Source organism: Neolamprologus brichardi, chromosome 5, assembly GCF_056152115.1.
Source record: "Neolamprologus brichardi isolate AB-2024 chromosome 5, ASM5615211v1, whole genome shotgun sequence".
Classification (NCBI taxonomy): Eukaryota; Metazoa; Chordata; class Actinopteri; order Cichliformes; family Cichlidae; genus Neolamprologus; species Neolamprologus brichardi.
In genome coordinates this window covers 4,520,150-4,530,594 of record NC_142108.1, presented here as the reverse complement: position 1 = coordinate 4,530,594, position 10,445 = coordinate 4,520,150, and the positions used below count along the sequence as shown (strand labels likewise).

Genomic DNA, 10,445 nt, shown 5'->3' with positions numbered 1-10,445 from the left:
AGCACAGCTGAGTCTCACATATTACGTTATAGGTATTAAAATTTCAGACTTCCTCTTAGCATAGGTGATGTATCATATAGTCAGAACTCAGTTTGATGGTATTTTTTCCAGTGAAAAAAATCTATATTTTAATTGTAATTATTATTATTTCAGTATTTGATATCATAAAAATGATAATGTTATTTAAATGCAATGTACTTTTTTCAAATAAATTAAAATAAAAACAATTCAAATTATTGCAATTTTGTAAATCTCGTGTGTTTAGACCATTCAGGCTCAGCAAGACAAACAGAATTCCTGTGAAATTATAAAAATACATTTTCAAATAAATAACACCTGCAATGAACTCCATAAACAGGACAGGCACAAACAGGGATTTACATCCAACGAAGGACAATTTAAATGTTTCCCTCTCATTCATATTTGAACAGCATCCCCACCAGAAGAGTTCAGTGTCCCTCTCTCCTCCTCCTCCTTCTCCCATTATAAAACCTGCTCACTCCGAGTCTTGGGAATAATGTCTGTCACCGTTTGGGGGGCTGGGGAGAGCTTTAACCCGGTCACAACGTGGGGAAGTTGCGCACGGGTTCTTCTGCGTTGCCATGGGTTTTTTGTGAAACCTATTGACTACGATAGGGTCCCTTCTTTTCTTTGAGTCTGTCATTGTGGAGGTGGAGGAGAAGGAGGAGGAAACCGCTATTACTTTTCCCCCCTTTTTACAGAGGCGCAGAGAGGAGGAGGAGGAGGAAGAAGAGGAGAGGGGAGCAATAGTAGCATCCAAGGGAGGAGGACGAGGAAGAGGAGAAGAGGAGGAGGAGGGGTGGTACTCCGCTACACACCAACTGCGAGGCACGGCGGCAGCGTTACGTTGACAGTTAACACTCCCTCTGCCTTCTTCCTCCAGCGGTGGACACAATTCAACTTTGTGAGCGGCTGTCTGGACACGAGTAGCACCTGAAGGTGAGTTCTTTTTAAATTTTTATTTTCTTCTTTTTTCACTTTGCTTCGAAAAGCAAGTCGCGTTTTTCCCCTCCTTTGACTTTTTAGTTGTGACACTTGTTAGAAATGTTTGCTAGCTTGCGCACGCGGAGCTCCCCGGTTGTTATAGTGATATACAGCAGATACCTGCACGAGCTCTATATGGCAGGTGGTTGGAAATGCCAGTTTAAAGAAGAAGAAGAAGAAGTAGATATATAAATAAAGAAAGAAAGCAAATGTAGGAAAAGATGGAATTGGGATGGAATTGGGAAGTGTTGTCACGACTGCTTTGGGAGAATGTTTCATGAGTGGAATAATAACTACAGGTGCAGTTTAGAGTAATAGAAATGATTTTGCTAGCTACCTTTGCTTCAGCCCCTTTTTAAATCACGTCCGTGGTATGCCGAGAGAGAGAGAGTTACTGCTTGTGAATTAATGCCTTTCTTATTTGTATGACAGCCTGAGATAAAAAAAAAAAATACTCACTGGAGATCACACACACACACACACACACACACACACACACACACACACACACACACACACACACACACACACACACACACACACACACACCATCCTTCTTACACTGGCCATAACACAGGGCTGATCTGAGCCTGCATATCACTGGCTTGCATGCTGAGTGCTGAACTGCAGAAGGGAATCACACCTTGTCACCCAGCATGGTGAATCTCATTCTTAGAGGGCAAAAAAGTGCTTTTGCATGTGATATGAGAGTCATTTGCCAGGTATGTGGAGTAGGAATAAAGGTGCATGTGTTCTGAAGTGACTTGAATGCAGAGGACCTGTACAAAAGGTTAACTGGTGTCACATTGGACATTCAAACTCTGTAAAAGGCTGTAGAAAACAAAACAAAATAAAACACCCTAGGTTTCTCTAATCTCGTTCTGCTCTTACGGGAAGTGGCTCCTCATTACGTGCGTTAGATATGTGAAGCGTGATTGGCATAACTGATTAGACTTTAATCTGTGCGATTAAAATCACATTACAGTCACATTTTAAACCAAGGGCAGTCGTTGCTTGCGTGCCTCATTGTGTTTGCTGCACGTATGAACCGACTGTGTCTCACGTGGCGGGTATGAGGATTCCCTCAGTGTGAATATTTACGAGGTATGCAAATGTACTAAACTCTTGTGTGGAAGTGCAGCGATTTCAAATGTAGTGTTGTTTTCTGGGTCCCCCCCACCCTTGTAGATGATGCCTTTGAGGGAATCCCAAGAAACAGAACTGTTCCGTAGCTTACCCATAATTTGATATTTTTAATTCCTTTTGATCGTTGTCTTGTATTGTTCGCAGAACAGTCGATGCAACCCATATTGTCTGCACATTTGTAATGAAAAAAGGAAAAAAAAAAACCAACCATGCACACACTAAACACTGCCACTTTTGTTTGTTTTCGGGGTGCTGCTACTTCTTATCCTGGTCCCGTTGCTTAGTGTTCAACGCAAAGACCTTGTGAAGGTCAAACTGCCATTAGTGAGTTTAATCAAATCCAGCTGCAGACCCTATTCATGCTGCCCACCCCCCTTCATCCCAGCACATAGCTTCTCCAGTGTTCTCACACATCAGGTAAGTTGTCTAAATTTCATTTCTAGGCCAAAGACAAGAGGCTCTAATGGCACTTGTCATCACACGTGGTTTCCCCCCTCAGCTTCTCTGTATTCAGGGCAGTGGTGCTTTGTGTCCAGAAGTAGGTCGAATGCTTCTCACCAAACAATTTGAACGATCGCCAGTAATTGGACAAGCAAAGTGTCGACCATCTCCCAGCCGGTCCATGTCAGCCAGTGCCCCCCACCAGCCCCCGCCATCCTGTCTCCGCACCACTTAATATTCAGCTCCAACCTGGCACATTTCATGGAGCTTTTTCATCCTTTTAATCATTTTGATTGCTAAATGCAGCAAACAGAACATCCTTTGTGGCTGCAGACGGGCTCATTCTTAAAACGGCCTTGCAAGCTCAGCTGACTGAGTGTTTACAATGCAGTTTCCGCAAAACTGTTTAAATAAAACTTCCACCTGCACATCAGTGCTTGGTATTGCACAGGAACACCTGAGCTTCCAACTTTGTTGTGTTTGTCATCGGATTTTGCTCAAACTGGCAGTTCCATTAAAGGCAGGAAGTGCATTGAAAACATGAAAGACAAGAGACAAGCTATGATTTTTGTCTTTACCTGTTCATACAGGTGTGTTTGCCTTGGAGCTGAAATGTTTGCACTGATGGCATGTGTCTGTCTGTGTGTATGCATGTTGTATCATCCTGTGTACAGCGGGAGGGAAATGAGGGGGCTGAGAGTTAAAAGGGGAAAGAAACAGAGAGCCCTTTCTTTTGTACCCAGGCCGTATTCACCTGGCCTTTATAGAGCAGACTGAAACAAGCCGAGATGCTGTGTGTGACTGAGGCGAATCAGCCTTTATTTCAAATATTTGATCCAAAAAGAGTTTTGACTCTGACACATTCTTTCACATAATCTTTGCTTTTTAAGCACTCTGAAGTGTTTACCTGTGTCTCATCCATGCAGTCTGCAGTAGATGCATTTCACCAGCATCAGAGCTGTAATTTTAGGCTGTAATTCAGTCCTGTCGGATGGAATCTGGAGTATCAGATGGCTGTAAGAGATTAGCGAAAGCAGCCTGACAGCAGCGAGCAGGAGTGAATAGCTGTATCAGACTAATTGTCCATTTTAGCTGCCCTTTTATCACCCTATCTAGAATGTGTTGCTAGTCGAGATGCAAAAAAAAAAAAAAAAAAAAGTGCCTGTTGGAACAAGTACGATGCAAAGGGAAAACCCAAAGTCTGATAACAACAAGCATTACAGTGATATACCTGGCGGCGTTATGATGTTCAAATATGTTTTCCCGGAAGAGGCTGGCAGACGTGTAGAGAAGGTGTGGAGCCTAGCAAGTACCCAGGCCCTAATTGAGGTTCAGCTCAGGCTCCACCACTACAAGCAATTACACTGACGACTTGCGCTCCCTGTGCTTCAGGCAGAGTTGAGAGTGCTGCGGCATAGCCGTACCTGAGCCCTGCTCTTTCATGTTTGTCACCGATGACAGCCAGAAAGGCACATTCCAGCCAGTAAGTTCTGGAAATGTGTCTGGTTACATGAAATATTCATTTCCTTTTCCTGCTCTCCAGCAATGTGCGTATTTATTTACCAGATTTTCTTTTTTTATGATTCCAATGATTGGCTCAGTGAGGAGATGTAGGGGGAAGGAGGGTTTGAATTCTTATTATTTTTCCCCCTCCATGCAGCCTCCGATGGGGGATGAAGGTGTAAAGATAAGAGGTGCTGATCATCAGAATCAAGGTTTATTTCTTATTTAACAGGCCACTGCATCATCAGGACCAGTGGGCGAACATGATCAATGGCTTCTCGCACTGCATGGACAATTAATCAGGAAACACTGAAGGACAAACCCGTAGAGAGGTCAATGTTATCTTGAATGTTCAGTTCTACTTTTTTCTTTTTTTTTGCAAAAGAAGCAAATAAGAGGGCGGGAGCAGGCGATGTGCTTCAGGCTCATCCCTGTCTGGAGGTTCAGTTTGGCCTGTCTTTGCTCCTTTTTTCTGTGCTGCCGAGGCTGTTTTCTCACAAATGGAACATTTTACCCAGACATTGTTATTTGCTGTCAGCCCCAGAGCTTGCAGTGCTGTCATATCTTTCATAGTGTTTTCTGTTTACATGCCATAATTCAGAAAAACTGTCCCATCATTGTTATGTACAAGCATTTACACGCATCTTTCGTTTGTATTGTTATTATCCTCACCTCCAGGCTGTTTGTCAGTGCGCTTTTCATGGGAATTTCTTTTCCTTCTCTGCCGGAATCAGAGCAAAGACAGCGTCATGTAGTGTTCTTCTTTGTCGTCTGGCTTCACAATTGTAATTTTTATGTTGAATTAATCAACTTAGATTAGGCTCACATGAAAACCATGGCCAGTAATGAGAACCAGTAAAAGGGATGTTTTACGAGAGGAATTCTAACCCTAATGTGCATTGCTGTCAGCTCTAAACTAATTTTTCCAATCTCATTGTCCTGTTTTTTTTTGCATGCCTGCTCAGAATTTTAGTGTCGCCTCTGGATCACGGGGTACATATCCATCCAAATTCAATGTTTATGTTAAAAACCTTGGCGAAAAGGGCAACACAACCATAAGATTCTCCAAGGAACAACGAACATGACAGATATGCCTCAAATAGCAAGAAGTTATTGCCCTTAAGTCAGTGAGAGTCAGGGATGATTTCCATTTCAATTGCAGTCTCAATTTGGGATAAGTCATGCATACAGAGGTAAGACGAACAAAGAGCTTAGGAATAAAAGTGACAAATGAAGAGAATGGAACAGAAGAGCCTGGTATCATTGGCTTTGTGTCCCATGAAGGGTATTGTGTGGATAAGGTTACAAGGGGACCCTTGGGAGATGAAAGTGAAGGGCACCAACGATGAGGAAGGACACGTTTGACAAGCAGGGGACACAGAGGGCATACTGGGCTCGATATGAAACACACCTAAGACTATGATTCTGTGACTCGTGTCAGTAAATTTGTTGAGGTTATCTCTCAAAATTGCTTGTGTTGTCTAAAGAAAAGTCACCAGAACTTTATTCGGTTTATAGTCATATCAAGGATTATAAAAACAAAAACCCTACAGTATTATATGAATCATGCAATTAAGACGAATATTACATTCATATTTTTCTCCATCACAATACTGAAGCATCCTCCCCATGTAATCCTTCGATAACACTTATGTTCTATTTAGTGAGATTTCGATTTTTTTCTACTTCCTTTGTGTTGTATCCAATATTTTGTCTACTGTTGCAACTTTTCTCTATTCGCCTGTGTTTTCTTCAGTACATTTGACCTTTCAAGGTCACCATATGCTAATACATCTGGGGTTAGGGTAGGTTGAGGAATTGGCTAATGCCCACACATTTTTATGGAATTTTCACCTATTTGGAAAATATTTTAGAGAAAAATATGAATGGCAATCAAAGTCATTCAGCACAGCCTAGTTTGCTTTGTTTAATCAAGCCGTATCTTTAAACAAATAGAGGGTCAATTTCTTTTGCTGTGCCCCAAATTCTGTCTGCATATTCAGGAAAAACCCAATATTTCATGTAGTACTGTAAAAATTGTAAAGGAGGTCTCTCTAAAAGTATGTGTTTGTTTGACAGGGTGTACTGTGAGGGCAGCGGTGCTGTTTTTCCAGATGCTTCCCCTGGGACCTCATTACATTGTGTTGGGCTCTGGTGGGTACTGTAAGTGGACTGTTGGGAGTCCCAAGCCGGTGCAGCCCCATGTATGATGATTTGGTGTGAACATACAACTCAGTGTCTGCTCTGCATATTAAGAGCCTATTTACTGGCCCATTGGGGCCTGGAGTCAAGCACAGTAGTATTATCCAAATGGAAGATTAGAGAGCAGATCAGGCACGATTTGAATTGTGGAATAAAGAGGCAGGGCTGCGTGGTCAATTTTCTAAGTGGGCTAACACACGAGCAAAGACTTTAATCCTTTTCGGTTTTCTGTTGCACCATTTGATTTGGTCTGCTTTTCCAAATTGCCATTTGGGTTGGTTCAAAGGTGGGGAATGTCCCAGCTGTTTCATACTTACATGGATACGATATTTCATATATATTTTCACATGTTTTAAACATCTGATGAGGCATATCCTGTGGTGGTTCTTTTTGTGTTGAGTTCTTAATACTAATTCATGTTTTCTGCAGTTTTTGAAGGTTGTGATATTTCTAAAAGTCTTTGCAGTTGCCCTTCAGGGTGTTCCACAGAGAGCCAAAACTCAGCATGTCTATTTCTTAATGCACTCTCCCCACAGATAGAGCAAATGATGAGTGAAAGAATCTTGCCAAGCTGGTACGGGTCCAAATTAATTCATCAGCTTGGGGGAGCTCCGAACTCCATTTTTACAAGTGTGACCCACAGACCTCAAGCTACGAACTGCAGACCTCCTTGACCTCATTATTTTTAAAGCTCCAGATTGTTGAGGGTAGAAACCAAATGTGCTTCTTACAGAGCACATTTTTATGGCCGCGTATTGGATTGCAAACGATCTCACTTTATAACGTTTTCTGTAGCTTACAGTGGAGTTTTAATGAGTATCAAGGGGAGGTTTTTTGCTGATAAAGTCAGACCAGTCACTGGGTCTCATTCTGTTTAGGTGTAGCTATTAGAATGTTTAGACATAAAGAAAATAGCTTGGTGCTAAATTACTAAACAGTCACAAATGGACTCATTTGGAGACATAAGAGGGCAGTGGTAGGGGTAAGTACAGTTTAATTGCATTAGCTAATCAGTGTTATGCAGACTTTCCTAAACACAGCTACAAGAGTGTAGCGCTCATTATGAAATGCCAACCAGATTAGCAGCCACTATAATTGGAAGTGTTTTCTTTTTAGAAAATGGTATGCAAACACTTTAATGTTGAAGTTGGGATCTCTTTGTAGACAGTAGAGGTGGTAGACAAGACTATTGGGTAACTTTAGGATCAGAGTGAGTTTTTAGGGAATGCTGGACATTGTTTATTTGAACCTTTATTTTCTTATTTGTGCCATAGTTGAAAATATTCACAAATATTACATTATCCACAGTTAGTTGTATCCAAAACGCTCCATACAAGGCTTTCAGGTCATTTTCTTCAAATAGCATCCATGGTTCATAGAAATGCAGCTGCAGGATCTTTCTATTGGCCATGATCCCGTAAGGGAGAAAATATTTTATTTTTGTGCACTGGCTGTTGTGCGAACTGCACTTTTTCAAACACAGAAAGGCAAACATAAAATATCGGTATAGAATTTTTACATTAAAAGCAAAATGCACAACAGAAGAAGGAAAATTCGAATTACATCCTTCTGTCACAGAGGAAATACATGATTAACAGCCACATGGTAATTCACAGTGATGAACTGCAGATGTATTTGAAAAGGAAGCAGATGTTTGCCTCAGATTAATGCTGACGTTGAGAGGAACAAATACTTTACAGATAAAAACATTGCACTGCAGTCTAGTAATGAGCTCTTATTGCTTGCCTGCCTACATTCATCAATGCAGAATCCCTTATCTAGGGTTGCACTTGTATCACTCTACCTACCAAATAGTTATAGGTAGACTTTAATCCTAACCTTGATTAGAAGAGATTAAAAAGAGGTGACAAAAATGTCAGTGCAACACTAGCAATCTGGGCAAAATCTGCTTAGTTTTTATTGCCTTCTGTCAGGTTTTTCAGCTCTATCAAAATTCTGTGTATGAGCAAACCGCATGTCTTTTCACTGTGAGTGCTTTGCCAATTTGAAATGGCTTAAAGGCTTGAAAGAATGGCTTAGTGAAACAAAAACAGATCAATAGAGGTGATCCTCGAGAAACCTTGCTTTGATATCCTTGGCTTCAGCCTGGAAATGCTCCCATCAGTCTTCATGCGACATGCAACACAGGTTTTTCTTTTTTTGTCTTTCCTCCGGCTTTCAGCTGACCCTTTTGCTTTGTAGCCGCAGGCAGCATGTCATCTTTGCCAGTGAGAACATCTGGGTGGTCTTCAGTTGTAAGATTCACCACCACCACCACCACAACTCCTTAAGGCACACTACTGCTGGCACTTTGTTGTCTTAAACATTGACATTTGCATTTAAATTGACTTCATGCCACCGTGATTTATTTCCTTGAGAGAGTGACAGAGTTTTGTCGACGGCTTTGCCTCTAATTCTCTCGCATCTGCCAAAAGCATGATAACCGAGGTGGGATTATTATTGAAAGGAATTGCGGTCATAACTTTGTTTCGTAGTGTAGCATAGCCACACACCAGCCACAGACCACTTGCATCTCACAAATTCTTTTAAAACTGCAGATTAAATTCTAGCCAGCCATGCTTGACGGTTTTTCTCATGAATTAATTGTATTGAAGAAAAAAAACATTTCTTCACATTGCTGTGAAAATTGAACTTGGAACGTTCCTATGAATTTGTTAGATCTCTAAAAGTAATGTAAAACTGTTGGATAGAGCTTTGCAACTATACAGGTCTTGCTTGGCTCAACTTAGCAGAGTGACAGGATGTTTGTGCCGATATTTTGCATGCGTGTCTGTGCTAAAATGTTTTATTTTATCCCCTGTTATTACCGCTGTCACTAAAGGGGAATAACACCTGTTTAGCACGTCCCACCTTTAAAAATACATTTTATGACTCTCAAGCTCTTTCAAAGCATGTTGTCACCTCTATGATTTATCCACCTTGTAAAAATACTCCAACAAGAAATTGCCAGCTCTGCAGGGGTCATGATAATTCACAGGCCCACGTTGCTCACAGAGTGACAGCTTGACACAAGAAAGCGAGTATAATTGACAATATTAGCCTTGAGGTCTGTCAGTTTTTTGACAGTTGATGAGTCCACGTGCGTGTTTCCTTCCACTATCCAGAGCAAATTAATAGCTCCTGTTCTTAAACCATTTTACACCTCAGTAATCCCTTTCTAAAAGCTGCTTTGCCCAGCTGAGCCACAGTTTGTGCCCCTTGTCACGGATTTGCGATTATCCTTTTCCAAAGTGTGAATCATAGGTGCAAACACACCCTTGTGAAAGAGGATCCACGAGTCAGATTCTCCCAAGGTGCGTGTTCATGTCTTCTTGTTGAACCAGTGCTATATAAGGCCCCTGGGTTCTCCTGCGTGGTGTTACTCACCTGCCGTTGGAACATTTGGATCATGTCCCTGGGCAATGAGCAGCCCTCAGTTCCCCATTTGCAGCCAAACCAAAGTTACAGATGGCTGCGCTGCTTCCTGTGGTTCGCCAGTGGCTGAGGTGTGGAGAATTTGAAGGTTGCAGTCAGGTCTTTCTCTGCTGTTCAAATGTCATTACTGACACACTGAGGTCTCTTTAAAACTTGAGCCGCTCTTTTCCTCCACCACCTGCAGTGAGATGGGGTTTTAGCAGGGGTCCAAAGTGTGCCAGAAGCACTGCTATTAACCCTGTGTATTGTGTCTTTCTATGAAGGGCAGTCTACTGGCAGACTCTTCCCCTCATCATAATAGAACAGACTTCACTCCTTCTGGTGAGGACGGACATAGTTTGCTGGCTCTCAAAGAAGCTTCAGGCAGATTTTCGAACAGTGGACGCTCTTTTCTTCCCATTTGCACGATATTTGTTTTTGGACAATGTTTAGGCTGACGCTGCTCCTCCTTGAGATTGGTTCAGCTATCTCCATCATGAAGTAAACAAGCTCTCTCCCCTCATTCACTAGACAACCAGACTGTAAAGAGCTATTCAAGAAAAGAGAGAAAAAAAACAATGAGTCTTCCCCAGTGTGTGTGGGAGTGTGTCTTAACATCACAAAGAAGGAGTGAGTCTCTAACTTCACAGAGACGTGTTAACATAAAAGCGAAGAGAAGAGGATTTTTTAGTAATCACAGTGGTGCTGTTTTGTTCCTAGAGATGTGAAGTAGC

General features: G+C 41.8%; 1 protein-coding gene across 7 annotated transcripts in view; it reads left to right on the top strand.

The window, feature by feature from the left end:
• The first annotated feature begins 601 nt into the window (after window positions 1-601).
• chl1b (cell adhesion molecule L1-like b) overlaps window positions 602-10,445 on the top strand; it is a 68,220-nt gene continuing 58,376 nt past the window's right edge. For 3 of the 7 annotated variants that reach the window (XM_035905026.2, XM_035905022.2, XM_006784753.3), the window contains exon 1: window positions 608-960. The gene's annotated coding sequence lies outside the window, so the exon portion shown is untranslated. Of the gene's footprint in view, window positions 961-10,445 lie in introns of all 7 variants that reach the window. The other 4 variants (XM_035905024.2, XM_035905020.2, XM_087840518.1 and 1 more) reach the window with 3 other exon arrangements.